We start from the raw sequence: 17,110 nt of genomic DNA, 5'->3' as shown, positions 1-17,110 counted from the left end.
TGCCAAAAAGTTAGATTCGTGACTTACTTATTATTAAAAAAAAAAATCTTAATCTTTCCAGTACTTATCAGCTGCTGTATGCACCATACTACCTGCCCACACACCTGACTACCAAACTACCTGTCTACACACCTGACTACCATACTACCTGCCTACACACCTGCCTACACACCTGGCTACCATACTACCTGCCTACACACCTGGCTACCATACTACCTGCCTAGACACCTGACTACCATACTATCTGCCTACACACCTGGCTACCATACTACCTGCCCACACACTTGACTACCAAACTACCTGCCTACACACCTGACTACCATACTACCTGCCCACACACTTGACTACCAAACTACCTGCCTACACACCCGGCTACCATACTACCTGCCCACACACCTGACTACCAAACTACCTGCCCACACACCTGGCTACCATACTACCTTCCCACACACCTGACTACCAAACTACCTGCCTACACACCTGGATACCATACTACCTACCCACACACCTGACTACCAAACTACCTGCCTACACACCTGGCTACCATACTACCTGCCCACATACCTGACTACCAAACTACCAGCCTACACACCTGACTACCAAACTACCAGCCTACACACCTGACTACACACCTGGCTACCAAACTACCTGCTCACACACCTGACTACCAAACTACTTGCCTACACAGCTAGCTACCAAACTACCTGCCTACACACCTGACTACACACCTGGGTACCAAACTACCTGCCTACACACCTGACTACACACCTGGGTACCAAACTACCTGCCTACACACCTGACTACCAAACTACCTGCCTACACACCTGACTACCAAACTACCTGCCTACACACCTGACTACCAAACTACCTGCCTACACACCTGACTACCAAACTACCTGCCTACACGCCTGGCTACCAAACTACCTGCCTACACACCTGGCTACCAAACTACCTGCCTACACACCTGACTACCAAACTACCTGCCCACACACCTGACTACAAAACTACCAGCCTTCAATCCTGGCTACCAAACTACCTGCCTACACACCTGACTACCAAACTATATACATAAAGGGAACCTTTCATTCCATTATTAATAATAGATCGAACGCCACCAGTTTCCTCTCTATTCTCGACTTCATGTACACTCCAGATACGGCATTCCTCATATGCATAAATGTAATTTGCTCTTATAAGTGTGTGCATATAAGGTGCAATTTTTCAATATCTGTTCATACACATTACAACAATTCCCGATGCATCGTACTATTCACTTGGGATGCATTGGTGATGTAAGAAATGCAGCTTTCTCAACTTATATTCATTTTGTGTGTTCATGTAAGATGCTATTTTTTTGTAGGAATTTCTCAACTTGTATTTACGCTCGTCTCATTTTTATGTTCACATAAGAAGCCTTTTTTTCGAGAATTGCAAGTCCTCGATTCCCAACTGCACAGCGCACCTTTGTATTGACATATAGTCCTCCCCCCCCCCCATGTCCCCAATGATCTTTCCCATCATGACCTGCACAACCATGCCCTAATGATCTGAGCCACCTTGGTGCCCCCTAACCCAATGAGGAGGTAAGAAGGGGGTTGGTTTGCTTTAGGTTTTACCAAAAAGTTTAATCAAGTTATGAATTCCTTTATTTATTTATTTATTTATTAAAGCAGAAACCAGAAGATCTGTGCTGGACCAGTGGTCAGGGAAAGCTACATATCCAGGTCTGGAGAACAAACTCCCGGATGCTGCACAAGTTTTCACTGTAAGTCAATTATTTTTTTGTGCAACATATTCATCCCGAGCCGCGAAGAGAAGGAAATAAATTGGGACTTAATATCGGCTAATGAACTGACGTGATAAATCTGTCTGATTACAGGAGTGTGTGCAGATCATATGTGCCAAAAAAGAAACCTCAGCCCCCCACCTACTGGTCGTGTGAGCTCTATGTAGCCTCCTGACGAAGAGGTGAAGGTGAGGGGCGTCAAGGAATCCCAGATGTCCAAATTAGATAAAAATAGGGATCTCAGATGTTTCCATTATATAGTCCTGTATTGCTATTTATCAGCCTATTGATTTGTATTATGTAACATTGTGGAATATCTACAAGTAAAAGATATATATATATAAGATAGAATCATAGATAGATAGATATGAGATAGATAGATAGATAGATATGAGATAGATAGATATGAGATAGATAGATATGAGATAGATAGATATGAGATAGATAGATAGATGGATAGATAGATAGATATGAGATAGATAGATAGATATGAGATAGATAGATAGATGGATAGATAGATAGATATGAGATAGATAGATAGATAGATAGATATGAGATAGATAGATAGATGGATAGATAGATAGATATGAGATAGATAGATATGAGATAGATAGATATGAGATAGATAGATAGATAGATATGAGATAGATAGATAGATAGATAGATAGATAGATATGAAATAGATATGAGATAGATAGATCTATATGAGATAGATAGATATGAGATAGATAGATAGATATGAGATAGATAGATAGATATGAGATAGATAGATAGATAGATAGATATGAGATAGATGGATAGATATGAGATAGATGGATAGATATGAGATAGATGGATAGATATGAGATAGATGGATAGATATGAGATAGATAGATATAGATAGATTGATAGATAGATAGATAGATATAAATAGATAGATGAATAGATGTGAGATAAAAAGATAGATAGATAGAACTAATGAGTCCTTGTGTCTGCCTTTATACGAGTCCTATTACAGCCAATGGTAGATGCTTGGCAGTTTTACAGTACACTGCAATCCATGTACGTATTGCAGTGAACTCTACAAACAATCAAGCAATTACATAATGAAGTTCCCTAGGGACTTAGAATGTAAAAACACACACAAACATATATATATTATTATTATTATCATTATTATTATTTTTATTATTATTTTAACAATTGGTATTTCTGCATGCAGAAAATGTAATTAATCATGTATAATAGATACTGTAAATAAAATAAAATAAATACCCATGCCAGACTTACTGATTTTTAGACACCTCACATCCCAGAGAAATGTGGAATCAAAAATGATCAAAAAGTCCTGTCTAACCCATAATGATACTGATAAAAACTACTGATCACGACCCGAAAAACAAGCCCTTACACAGCTCAGTAGACAAACAATATTAAAGATAAAGGGGTCAAAATATCACACTGTAAAACTTTTATGTATTTATTTTATTTTATTTATTTTTATGTGTTTTTTTTTTCATTTTTAAAAGTGAGAAAACAGAAGAAAAGCTACATAAATTGAATATTATTGTAATTAATAGTTTGACTGTTCCCTTAATGATTAAAGCATAAAAAAGTTGTAAAAGAAAAGTGCATTTGATCCAGCCATTCGGTAAAACATCGATTCTTTATTTGTAATTGGTATTGAGCGTGAATATTCACATTTAAATTTTTTATCGTGAATATCGCAAATTCGCGAATATTGCGAATATATTCGCTATATATTCGAAATTACGAATATAAATTTTTCCCGTATACGTGCAAATTCGCATATGCGCATAATCGCATATGCGCATATTCCTTCTCTTAGCTTGTGGGCCAATGAGAATGATACGCGAATATGCGTATTTGCGAATACGTGAATGTGGTGTCCCGATACCGTATTACATACCGTACCTAGTGTAGAGGTCCCCAAAGTCATAGTAACTACGCTCAGGTAGGGTCCCTCAGGTGGGACCCTAGTCGCCTCTTCTCAAGTCTAATTGTCTAATGTTAATATACGTATAAATTTAATAATAATATATATCTAGGATAATGCAGTACTTACCTTGTTTAGCGTCGCAGGACCTTCGGTCATGTGACCATGATAATCTCCTCTATGGTATGTTCGAGGACCTTGGGTCACGTGTTACCCACAAATCTTTGGTGATTGACACAAGTATGGACCAATTAGCACTAGTCCAGCCCCTGCCCATATAAGAGAGCTGTAGCCAATTATCTCTTGGGTTGCTGCTCTCGTGGATGCCGGACTAACAGAACGGATCTGCGCAACTTGCAAAGACATGCTAGGCCTGAAAATCCTACCGGCCTCAGCAGAACTAAAACCGTGAGTTCTAAACTACCCCCCGCTAAAGCTAGCGTAACTAATCCCCTAAATCCAGTGGAACAGCGCCTAATACCTAAAGACTCTAAATTGCTAAAGTCCCAACCTTTGTCAATCTCCAAAGAAAGCACTTGTATGTATAGAGACTGTTCCATTATTGAAGCTTGCAGAAAATCTTCAGTAAAAGTTATACCTGTTTCAGAAAACTCTCCGGTTGTGGACATTCTATTATTATCTACCTCCCTATCGCTCTTGGGAAGGGTGGCGGTAGGACAAGCATTACTGAGGAGCCCTCACCCTGGCGTCACGAATAGTAAGGGTTAACAATCACCCTTTAACTACCGCACAGCTACACTCCCCATACCCTACATCCCCCAGGCTATCACATGAATATATAACAAATATAACAAATATACGCGAAATTTGCGAATATAGGATGAATATTCCTCCATATATTCCCAAAATATCGCAAACTCGAATATGGCCTATGCCGCTCATCACTATTTGTAAATCCAAAAGCGATAAAAAAATTTGCAAGACAGTACTCACATCACACCACCTAGCCAGTGACACACTGCAACATGGACGCGTTTCGAGCGCATGCGCTCGAAACGCGTCCATGTTGCAGTGTGTCACTGGCTAGGTGGTGTGACGTGAGTACTGTCTTGGAAGATTTTTATCGCTTTTGGATTTACAAATAAAGAATCAATTTTGTTTGCCCTTTCATTGTATAAAAAAGTTGCGAAAAAACAAAAATATGAAAAACAAAAAAAATTGTCATGGTCTTTAAAGGGTCAATGTCACTATTAGATATGGCCAACTATTATAAAGTGAGTGGTTGTCATAAAAAGTGATAAAAAAATGATAACATTGTGAACTGGAGGCTGGAGGTGACCAGAGGCTTGCACATTTCGGGTGGACGTCCCTTTTAAGCGTTTCGCTATAATTAAAAAGGAATTATTGTGGAAAATGGAAACAAAACAACGGGGTCTTTTCATTATCTACATGGGAATAACAAATGCAAACTCCATCAGTCATCTTCTGTCAACATCTCCGCAGACTTGTTTACATTGTATTGGTGTGTGACAGACGGTGTACGGGGAGAACAGCAGGGGGAGTTATGGCGGATTTACATGTAATTACTAAATGTACATAATTAGCTGCCATTGGAGCAGTATCATGGTGACTAATGAGGAGATGAAGCCATCACGAAGGACGTGCCACCAGGAGACAGCTACAAGCACTCTATGGAAGGACTCACTCATGGCTACAAGCACTCTATGGAAGGACTCACTCATGGCTACAAGCATGGAAGGACTCACTCATGGCTACAAGCACTCTATGGAAGGACTCACTCATGGCTACAAGCACTCTATGGAAGGACTCACTCATGGCTACAAGCATGGAAGGACTCACTCATGGCTACAAGCACTCTATGGAAGGACTCACTCATGGCTACAAGCACTCTATGGAAGGACTCACTCATGGCTACAAGCATGGAAGGACTCACTCATGGCTACAAGCACTCTATGGAAGGACGCGCTCATGGCTACAAGCACTCTATGGAAGGACTCACTCATGGCTACAAGCACTCTATGGAAGGACTCACTCATGGCTACAAGCACTCTATGGAAGGACTCACTCATGGCTACATGCACTCTATGGAAGGACGCACTCATGGCTACAAGCACTCTATGGAAGGACGCGCTCATGGCTACAAGCACTCTATGGAAGGACGCGCTCATGGCTACAAGCACTCTATGGAAGGACGCGCTCATGGCTACAAGCACTGTATGGAAGGACTCACTCATGGCTACAAGCACTCTTTGGAAGGACGCGCTCATGGCTACAAGCACTCTATGGAAGGACGCGCTCATGGCTACAAGCACTGTATGGAAGGACTCACTCATGGCTACAAGCACTCTTTGGAAGGACGCGCTCATGGCTACAATCACTGTATGGAAGGACTCACTCATGGCTACAAGCACTCTTTGGAAGGACGCGCTCATGGCTACAAGCACTGTATGGAAGGATTCACTCATGGTTACAAGCACTCTTTGGAAGGACGCGCTCATGGCTACAAGCACTCTATGGAAGGACGCGCTCATGGCTACAAGCACTGTATGGAAGGACTCACTCATGGCTACAAGCACTCTTTGGAAGGACTCACTCATGGCTACAAGCATGGAAGGACTCACTCATGGCTACAAGCACTCCATGGAAGGACGCGCTCATGGCTACAAGTACTCTATGGAAGGACGCGCTCATGGCTACAAGCACTCTATGGAAGGACTCACTCATGGCTACAATCATTCTATGGAAGGACGCGCTCATGGCTATAAGCACTCTATTGAAAGACTCACTCATGGCTACAAGCACTCTATGGAAGGACTCACTCATGGCTACAAGTACTCTATGGAAGGACTCACTCACGGCTACAAGCACTCTATAGAAAGACTCACTCATGGCTACAAGTACTCTGTAGATAGACTCTCTCATGGCTATAAGCACTCTATAGAAAGACTCTCTCATGGCTACAAGCACTCTATTGAAAGACTCGCTCATGTCTACAAGCACTCTATGGAAGGACTCACTCATGGCTACAAGTACTCTATGGAAGGACTCGCTCATGGCTACAAGCACTCTATAGATAGACTCTCTCATGGCTACAAGCACTCTATATTGAAAGATTCACTCATGGCTACAAGCACTCTATGGAATGACTCGCTCATGGCTACAAGCACTCTATGAAAGGACTAGCTTATGGTTACAAGCACTCTATGGATAGACTTGCTCGTGGCTACAAGCACTCTATTGAAAGACTCAGTCATGGCAACAAGCACTCTATGGAAGGACTCATTCATGGCTACAAGTATTCTATAGAAAGACTCAATCATGGCTACAAGCACTCTATAGAAAGACTCGCTCATGGCTACAAGCACTGTATGGAAAGACTCGCTCATGGCTACAAGCACTCTATAGAAAGACTCACTTCTTGCCAAAACCAGGCGAAGCAAATGTTGGCTTAATGTCATCTTGCTCAATTGATCGATAAAAATCTATTGACCATTGACCTTGTCACCTCAGTTTATATCACTGCGTGTGTATTTCTATTACTTGGATAGTAATTGTTGGATTCTCTGGAAGGGAAGTGGTCAGCTTTCCTGGGAACCTTCCACTTAAACATGATAATATTTAGAGTGTACTGTGTGGACTATAGTGTCTTGCGAAGACCATAAGTTGAGCATGAGCCATATAACATGATGGCCTCCACCTGAAGCACCCTAGGTTGTGGTTGCTCCTCTGTGAGGGTATTTTACTTAAGAAGAGAAAGAATTAAAGTCTGGCAGAGCTGAGAGAGTCAAAGTTTTATAACGGATGAAGGGCAACATGTTGGAGACAAGCAATAGTTTCCAACCTGACAGCCACATAAAGAAATGCTATCCAATATAAGGGGCACATAAAGCTATGGTTTTTTCGCTCTCCAACATTAGGGCCACATTAAGCAGTCATCTTCAACATGAAAGCAACATAAGGCATTGGTCTCCAACATGAGGGCCCCAATAAAGCAATGGTCTCAGACATCTGAGCTCTATCAAGCAATGGTCTCAAGCATGAGGGTCTCATGAATCAATGATCTCTACCTTGAGAGCTACATAAGCATCTGTCTCCAACATGTGGGCCCTAATAAAGCAATGGTCTCAAGCATTAGGGCCTCATGAATCAATGATCTCTACCCTGAGAGCTACATAAACATCTGTCTCCAAATTGAGAATCGCATTAAGTAATGTTCTCCAACCTAGTAACCTAATAACTTAAAGGGGTACTCCACCCCTAGACATCTTATCCCCTATCCAAAGGATTAGATGTCCGATTGCGGGGTCCCACAGCTGGGGACCCCCTGCGATCTACCTGCTTCACCCGGCGTTCCTTTAGAGCATCAGGTGCAGTGCCGGAGGCTCCTGACATCACGGCCACGCACCCTCAATGATAGTTCATGGGAGGGGCATGACGGCTGTCACGGCCATGCCCCCTCAATGCAAGTCACGTGATGTCACCAGCCTCCACCCCGCATCGCCAGTCATCCGGCACGGAGCAAAGTTCCCTCTGTGCATCGGATCTCTGGGATGCCGCAGCCGAGATCGCGGGGGTCCCCAGCGGCGGGACTCCCGCGATCAGACATCTTATCACCTATCCTTTGGATAGGGGATAAGATGTCTAGGGGCGGAGTGCCACATAAAAAATCTCTAGGTCCAGCTTTTGGACTCAAAATTCTATGTTGGTAAGCTTCTCAAAATATGTTTATAAGGAAAGGAGCCAGATTGTTCTAATACTGTCTATATCTCAAAAACCCCTGTATAGATGGAGAGTTAAGGGGGTACTGTAGTGGAAAATATATATATTTTTTTTAAATCAACTGGTGCCAGAAAGTTAAACACATACTTTTCAATTATTTCTATTTAAAACTCTTAATCCTTCCAGTACTTATACGCTGCTGTATGCTCCACAGGAAGTTCTAATCTTTTTTAATCCTTTCTGTCTGACCACAGTGCCCTCATGTCAGGAACTGTCCGGAGCGGGAGAGGTTTGCTATGGGCAGTTCCTGACATGGACAGATGTTTCAGCAGAGAGCACTGTGGTCAGACAGAAAAGAAATTCAACAAGGAAAATAACTTCCTGTGGAGTATACAGCAGCTAATAAGTACTGGAAGTAATTTACAAATCTGTAAAACTTTCTGGCACCAGATGATTTACAAAAAAAAAATTAAAAAATCCACTGGAGTACCCCTTTAAATAATAACATATTGGATGCCTGTAGCCACCAACAGGGGGAGCTTATTGAAGACAGATTCATTATTGAGTTGCACAGAGTTACTGTCTTCAGTAAACTTCCTCTATTCCAGAGGTCAATGTCACCCAATGTTTTGATGTCTTCATACCCCTCCTGTCCTAAGTTGCTGGGATCCCATACTGGTCTGATAACTTGACCAGTATGGGATCCCGTATTGCTTTTTATAGGGTCCAGTATATCCTATATACACCCCATGGTCTCTATTCCTTGTCCTAGTGAATCCACTATTTGTGTAGGGATTTTTTTTTCCTCTAAAGAATGTGTAAAATGATAAATATCTTTCAATTCTTATTAGGGAATGAATTTAACGAATCTGACACCCAGGGTTCGGATTCCCATTATCCGATGCGCCAGATGTCACAAAAATTATCAAGACGTAAAAATATAAAACAAATCACGGTGAAAAATTCATATGTCCGCAGTTTCCAGACGCTGCCGTAATTTGTCTGTATTAAGAGTTTTATTCAGCTTTAAATCCCATCTGCTACGAAGATGAATATTTTTACATCTGCTTCACGCAAAGACGACGGAGAAAAAAAATATATAGAAAAAAATTTAAAAAACGAGACCGATTCTAGCTACGAAAATATTTCTGCTTTTGTGTACCAAAGCTTCTAGGTTAGCAAAGCATTAAAGGGGTACTCTGCTGCTCAGCATTTGGAACAAACTGTTGCGAACACTGGAGCCGGCGCCGGGAGATCGTGACGCCATAGCCCCACCCTTTCATGATTCCCGCCCCCTCAATGCAAGTCTATGGGAGGGGGCGTGACGGCTGTCATGCCCCCTCCCATAGACTTGCATTGAGGGGGCCGGGCATGATGTCATGAGAGGGCGGGGCTATGACGTCCCAAGCTCCCGTTGCGTTCGGAACAGTTTGTTCCAAATGCTGAGCAGCAGAGTACCCCTTTAAGTAGTATTGATCCATTATGCTATTCTGTAAACTTTAAAGGGCCACTACGTTTTCACAAAACTGTTCTCGAGTCCTAGGAACACACCAAAAGCTGTGATTGGTCATGGTCTGGGTGTTCAGACCCCGACCTATTACTAGAACGAGCCAAGAGAGGACTGTGCTAAGCATGTTCTTTTATGGCTCTGTGCCACGTGACCGAGATAGCCTTATAATGTAACTCTATGGAGCCGACTCAGAGCTCAGCTGCAAGCTTCTCCCCGCCAGTTCTTGTGATCAATCCAGGGGGCGTGGCCATGGCGCCATGAGCACCGGGGGCAGCCGGGAGATCGCGGGGTTCCCTGATCAGACATCTTATCCTATATCCTTTAGATAGGGGATAAGATGTCCAGGGGTGGAGCACCCCTTTAACTCACGACCCATTGGGAACAGTGGTGGCCACCACCCTTGATAGTCTATGGAAATGTTTCTCAATCAGGTTGCATCTAACTGTTGCAAAACTATAATTCCCAGCATGCCCAGCAGGCTGTCCAGGCATTCTAGAAGTTGTCGTTATGCAACAGCCAGAGGCAACCTGGTCCTCATTAGCATATAAGGCGCTACATCTAAACGAATGGATGGCTCATAAATAGGAGCGAAAATAAAAACAAATTGCCCAAACCTGTATTAAAGGGGTACTCCACTGCTCCAATGTTCTGAACATTTTGTTCCGAATGCTGGGCGCAGGCTGTGGGGGTTGTGACGTCACAACCACGCCCCCTCATGACATCACACCACGCCCCCTCAATGCAAGTCTATGGGAGGGGGCGTGGCATGACTTGGAGACTTGCATTGAAGCGGTGTGACATGACATGACAAGGGGCGTGGCCGTGACATCAAGGGGGCGTGGTCGTGAACTAAATGTTACAAACGCTGGGTCAGTTGAATACCCCTTTAAAGCAGCGCATGGATCAAGTTTTCTTTCTACAGAGACCAAAAGTTCTGTTTAACTCTCAATACTTGTGTGGTATCCATATAAATCTCTTCTCATTTTGGCCTTAGGAGTCCAGTAGGAGGTGCTAATCAGTGATTGGGCAGAAAATACTGACAGTTACTGATTAGGATCTCCCATGAGAAGGGAAAAATTCAATTAATAACATGCAAGAAATACTTAATGGTTTTTTTCCCATAAAGCTATGAATCTCTATAACATGGTGTCTCCAGGTTGCCTTAAAGGGGTATTCCACTCCTAGACATCTTATCCCCTATCTAAAGGATAGGGGATAAGATCTCTGATCACGGGGGTCCCGCTGTTCCCCTGTTCCTGAGCTGCCTGGAGCAAAGATCGCTCCGTGGCTGTTGACTGCGATACAGGGGCCGCGGTAACGTGATGTCATGGCTCTGCCCCCTCATGATGTCATGCCCCGCCCCCTCAATGCAAGCCTATGGGAGGGGGCTTGAAGGCTAGGGGATAAAATGTCTAGGGGCGGAGTACCCCTTTAAGCTTCAGGGTTCTCCATGGCATCCAAGGGGATGATAGTTTCAAAAACCTATTTGGCTCACCACTGGTAAAAAATAAAATAAAAAAGGACAGACTTTTTGGCTGATCCATGGAAAATAACTTTATTGTTGTCGCGTCCAGGGCTTATCGAACAGTCCACATGTGATATCTCCTCAACCACTGTCCCTACATACCGTACTCGAAAAATCTGCCTGAATGGCTGCCCCCATCTGGGTGACGGTTCCTATGCTGAACTACGTGCAAGGGCATCAGAGTAGTCAGAGTATTAAGACAAACCAGGTCGGCAACACATAAACGACAGATCACAAACTCATAAATCACAGACAGTCAGTACAGGCAATGGGTCAAACCTAGAGAGTGATGCAGTACAAAATCAGCAGGCAAAAGCTGGAGACTGGATACCAGACAGGTATTTATGTTACAATTGTGATTATATTGTTATAGTCTGATATAAAAAGGACGGTGTAATTTGATTAAATGTCCACAGAGGTTTTGAAGTAGTAGATTTATGTCAATTTTCAAAAAAAATAGTTTTTTTTGCATTTAAAAAATATAGTCCTCTCCCCCAACCACCACCACCACATGGGACGGTCCTGGCTTTTAACATAGATAACAGCCCATATGGAGGCCCATTTCATGTGGCGATACCCAAATAGGCCAAAAATTCAGTGCTGGTTAAATGGGGTACTCCACTGGAAAAATATATGTATTTTTTTTTTATTAACTGGTGCCAGAAAGTTAAACAGATTTGTAAATTACTTAATCCTTCCAGTACTTATTAGCTGCTGTATGCTCCAGAGGAAGTTCTTTTATTTTTGAATTTCCTTTCTGTCTGACCACAGTGCTCTCTGCTGACACCTCTGTCCATTTTAGAAACTGTCCGGAGCAGGATAGGTTTTCTGTGGGGATTTGCTCCTACTCTAGACAGTTCCTAAAATGGACAGAGGTGTCAGCAGAGAGCACTGTGGTCAGACAGAAAGGAAATTCAAAAAGAAAAGCACTTCCTGTGGAGCATACAGCAGCTGATAAGTACTGGAAGGATTAACATTTTTAAATAGAAGTAATTTACAAATCTGTTTAACTTTCTGGCGCCAGTTGATTAATTTTTTTTTTTTTTTTTCGAGTGGCGTACCCCTTTAAACTTCTTGGATAAGTGGTCCATATGACCCCCTCATCTATCAGCCAAACAAGCCCAAGGGGATGTCTGGCAATTCTGCAGGCGAGCCGTCCTCTATTGTCTCTCTTAGTAAAAAAGTTTTACAAAATTAACCCCTCCACTTTATCAGTGGTGTAATAGTACCTATATACTTCATCTCTCTTCAACTTTCCCAGACTCCTGAATGGCAAATTTTGCCCTGATTTATTCAGCGCTACACCAGGGAAAGTCTTTGCACCTTGTAATAACATTAGCCGGCATGAAATTTAATTGAGCGGAAAGTTTATTTTATTAAAGCCGCAGCGCTCGCGCGAAGTTCCAAGACAAATGAGCGGGAGAACAATCGTCATGGAAACCATTAATCTATCTAAATTAACTGCCCTTTCTGATTTAGAGGAAAGAAAATTAGTATTGATCTGTCTTCGCTGTTCATCAGGAACAGGGCTGCTCTTTTGTTTAAATCCAGTGTTGAAAAAAATAATAAAATAAAAATGCGCGCTCGTTCCCGGACAGACTTCCTCGTGCCCTCCTCATACAGATTACTATGTATCAATATATTGACGAGTCCCGATCATATTCTGTTAATTGTGAAGTTGTATGGAATAATGTTTGCAGAACGGATGCGGCGCGTGACCATTAATAATGAGCTGCTTTACAACGCAACAGGAATATCATCACTTATCATTGGCGCCAATGGTGTTTACTGGTTATTCTGTCTTGCGCCTGAAGGTGGTGCTGTATCTCCGTACAATGTTAGGACAAAAGTCTTGGTCCCCTTTGATGAAGGAGTTATCCACTTTAGGGAAACCTATCCCCTTTCCGCAGAATAGGGGATGAGCTTCGAATCATGGGGGTCCAACCGCTGGGAGCTCCTGCGACCTCCTGCCTGGCGCCCTGGGGCGCCAGGCAGGAGGTCGCAGGAGGTCCCAGCGGTTGGACCCCCTGTGATCAGACCTAAACTGGATAACTCCTTTAATCATTGAATTTAGATGCTTCATTAAAGGGGTACTCCGGTGGAAAACTTTTTTTTTTTTTTTTTTTTTTAAATCAACTGGTGCCAGAAAGTTAAACAGATTTGTATATTCCTTCTATTAAAAAAACGTAATCCTTCCAGTACTTATTAGCTGCTGAATACTACAGAGGAAATTCTTTTCTTTTTGGAACACAGTGCTCTCTGCTGACATCATGACCACAGTGCTCTCTGCTGACACCTCTGTCCATTTTAAGAACTGTCCAGAGTAGGAGAAAATCCCCATAGAAAAAATATGCTGCTCTGGACAGTTCCTAAAATGGACAGAGGTGTCAGCAGAGAGCACTATGCTCGTGATGTCAGCAGAGAGCTCTGTGTTGCATGAAGAAAATAATTTCCTCTGTAGTATTCAGCAGCTAATAAGTACTGGAAGGATTAAGATTTTTTAATAGAAGTAATTTACAAATCTATGTAACTTTCTGGCACCAGTTGATTTAAAAAAAAACTAAAAAAAACTGTTTTCCACGGGGAACCCCTTTAATGGGGTGTTTCAGGATTTCTCTCTTTATTTGACTGTGCTACAGGGGCTGTAAAGTTAGTGTAGTTCCTAATATAGTGTCTGTATAGTGTTTGATGGGGTTCTCGCAATTTTTATATGATCTTTGCCCTGATGTTTATTTTTAAGAGCATACAAAATTATTATCATCTCAGTTTTTCCCAGGTTACAGTGCCCGAGACATTACTTCACTTTGCCCGAGGTACAGTGGCCCGAGACATTACATCACTTGTCAGGTGTTGAAAGGGAGCCTGTCTGTGCTTCAATGGGTAGAGCGACCGCTGAGTGGGTGGTAGATCATTCTCTACAGGGCTGCAGGGAGTTGTCCCAGGTGGGCTTCAATGGGTAGGGTGGCTGATGTGACCTCACACTTACAAACAAGTGTAATGTGAAGAAAAAGAGAGCACAAGGGGGCGCTCCCTGTTGTAGTATATAAGTTGGTGTCTTCCCTCCACCACACCAAAATGATACACTGACCTGTACAGTTGGGTGTGATGTTAGTTTCATGTAACTGAATGCGGTAGATAGAAGCTGCTGCACTCGTACGAAATTCACTCTTAGGTGAAGCAGATAGACAATAGCAAAAGGACAGAAAAAAGAGGCGCTGCTTAATTATTGAACAAGAAAGAACCAAGGCTAGCACAGGAAAACTTATATTTTATTTAACACAATAAGGATGACGCGTTTCGGCACTGATTCGTGCCTTCCTCAGGTCCACCGATGTATCCCCGAGAGGTTAATCCAACTTGTTGGGATACTGATGTGGAAGATCCTGCTTGATTCATGTGCTGCCAAGGAATTCCAAAATTTAGTGGCCAAATCATGTCCGCCCTATCTCCTTTTTTGACTCCAATTACCTAGATAGTAAAAAGTGAGAGGGTAACAGCCGGAGAGTCATGCCACCCTATACTCCAGATGAGGAAGGTGTCAGCAGGCATTGAGCCATTGTTTCCCAGGTAGGTGGATATCAAATACATAAACCCCTTCCAGACAGAGACCCCACCCCCCTTCCCCCAAGAAACATTAAAGGGGTACTCCGCTACCCCGGTGCTCAGAACATTTGATCTTGGAGCGGGCGGCAGGGTTCATGGCGTCACAGCCACACCTCTCGTGCTGTCACACCACACCCCCTCAATGCAAGTCTATGGGAGGGGGCGTGGCAGCCGCCACGCCCCCCTCCCATAGACTTGCTTTGAGTGGGTGTGGTGTGATGTCACAAGGTGGCATGACGTGACGCCCGCTACAAGACCAAATGTTCTGAACACTGGGGCAGTGGATAGGGGATAAGATGTCTAGGGGCAGAGTACCCCTTTAAAGTTTTTTTTTTTTCAACACAATGTGCAGCGATGTAAATAAAGTCTGACGGCCTGTCACCGCGATGAGTTGTTTCGCCTCTAATAGTCATGTAGAAGATGTAGTATTTAGGACTTTTATATCAGTAAGTAGTCTACGCCAATTCCATACTTTGACTCGCCTGGATTGGAAGCTTGGCATATTTTTAGATCAACAACCGCTATAATAACAACTCCGAAGCACGGGAAATGTAATTACATCTAATTGCCAGGTTGCGTGATGAGCCGGTCGCATTGACAGCGTACGAGAGCTGACAGCCGGCAGGCTATTTACGCGCATTAGACGAGGTGGTTTTTTTGTTGCCCACCATTACTTTGCGTATGCAAATACCCAGTGATGGGCACCTGTCATGAGAATACAAAAGGTGCCCGAGATTAATTGGGATGATCCTCTAAGGAGGTGATGGTCTATATCTGTATTCACACCTGTGATTAATGTGCAGCTATTTATGTATCGATGACCCTACGATATCTGTAGCGCTGAAGTGTTGATATTATGTAATAGACATATGGGGGATTTATCATTGGTCTTGAGTATAGCTGCTTTTCTTTTCTTTTTACCAATTTTGCCGGAAATTTATTTCGAGTTTGCACAATGTGCGGTAAATTTGGCACAAGTACGCCGAAGAAGGCTGGGAGACTAAAAACATGTCAAAAAAGCCTTTGTCTAGAGCTCTTCTTTGGGTGGTGTTGGTTTGCGCATATTTCCGTTCTTTGTGTTGTATATTCACGTTTTGTTTTTATTTTTTCTTTAAATTTGCACTTTATAAATTTCTGACCACTGCCGTGCAAACCAGTGGAAATTGTCCACCGAGTCATTTTTACAAAATATAGGTAAATGTAAAAGAATATGCAAAAATGCCAACATCCAACCAAAATTTTATTATAAATCCCCCTCTATTTAGGGCTGTGGCATAGTTATTATCTGCTATTGTTAAAGGGGCACTCCGCCCCTAGAAATCTTATCCCCTATCCAAAGGATAGGGGATAATATGTCTGATTGTATGAATCCCGCCACTGGGGACCCCCACGATCTCTTTGCTGCACCTGACATTCGTTTAGAGCATTGGGTGCAGTTCCGGAGGCTCGTGACGTCACGGCCACACCCCCTCAATGCAAGTTTATGGGAGGGGGGGTGGCGGTCGCCACGCCCCCTCCCATAGACTTGCATTGAGGGGGGTGGTGGTCACATCATGAGCGGGGCGTGACGATGATGTTTCGAGCCTTCGCCCTGCATCGCCAGTCATCCAGCATGGAGCAAAGTTCACTCCGTGCACCGTATGTCTGGGGTGCCGCAACCGAAATCTTGGGGGTCCCCAGTGGTGGGACCCCCGAGATCAGACATCTTATCCCCTATCCTTTGGATGCGGGATAAGATGTCTAGGGGCGGATTACCCATTTAAGTCTTTTTAAGGGCTGAAATCTGAAGAGTCCCTTTGAGGGCGGGTGTGATCAGTGGCTTAAATCAGATCAGCCGAGACATCAGAATTTAAAGAGATATGCAAATTAGGTTTTGAAAACAACTGGGCGTTCCTCTCGGCCACTAGAATACAAGGGAGAGGCTAGGATTACAGTACAGCCTAGTGGCTGCCAATCGGGGAGGGGAGTGACTATCTGCTGAAGGGCCGAGGGAAACACCCAGTGGGCTCCAAAGACTAATTTGCATATTCATTTCAACTTGGTGCTAAA

The 17,110-nt window shown here is 43.2% G+C and overlaps 1 protein-coding gene across 1 annotated transcript in view; it reads left to right on the top strand.

Moving 5' to 3' along the window:
* The first annotated feature begins 1,670 nt into the window (after window positions 1-1,670).
* LOC130346294 (embryonic protein UVS.2-like) overlaps window positions 1,671-17,110 on the top strand; it is a 113,413-nt gene continuing 97,973 nt past the window's right edge. Inside the window, exon 1 of the mRNA XM_056554534.1 lies at window positions 1,671-1,765. The gene's annotated coding sequence lies outside the window, so the exon portion shown is untranslated. The remainder of the gene's footprint in view (window positions 1,766-17,110) is intronic.

This window comes from Hyla sarda, unplaced genomic scaffold, assembly GCF_029499605.1.
Source record: "Hyla sarda isolate aHylSar1 unplaced genomic scaffold, aHylSar1.hap1 scaffold_780, whole genome shotgun sequence".
Classification (NCBI taxonomy): domain Eukaryota; kingdom Metazoa; phylum Chordata; class Amphibia; order Anura; family Hylidae; genus Hyla; species Hyla sarda.
This window is presented reverse-complemented; position numbering and strand designations above follow the sequence as displayed.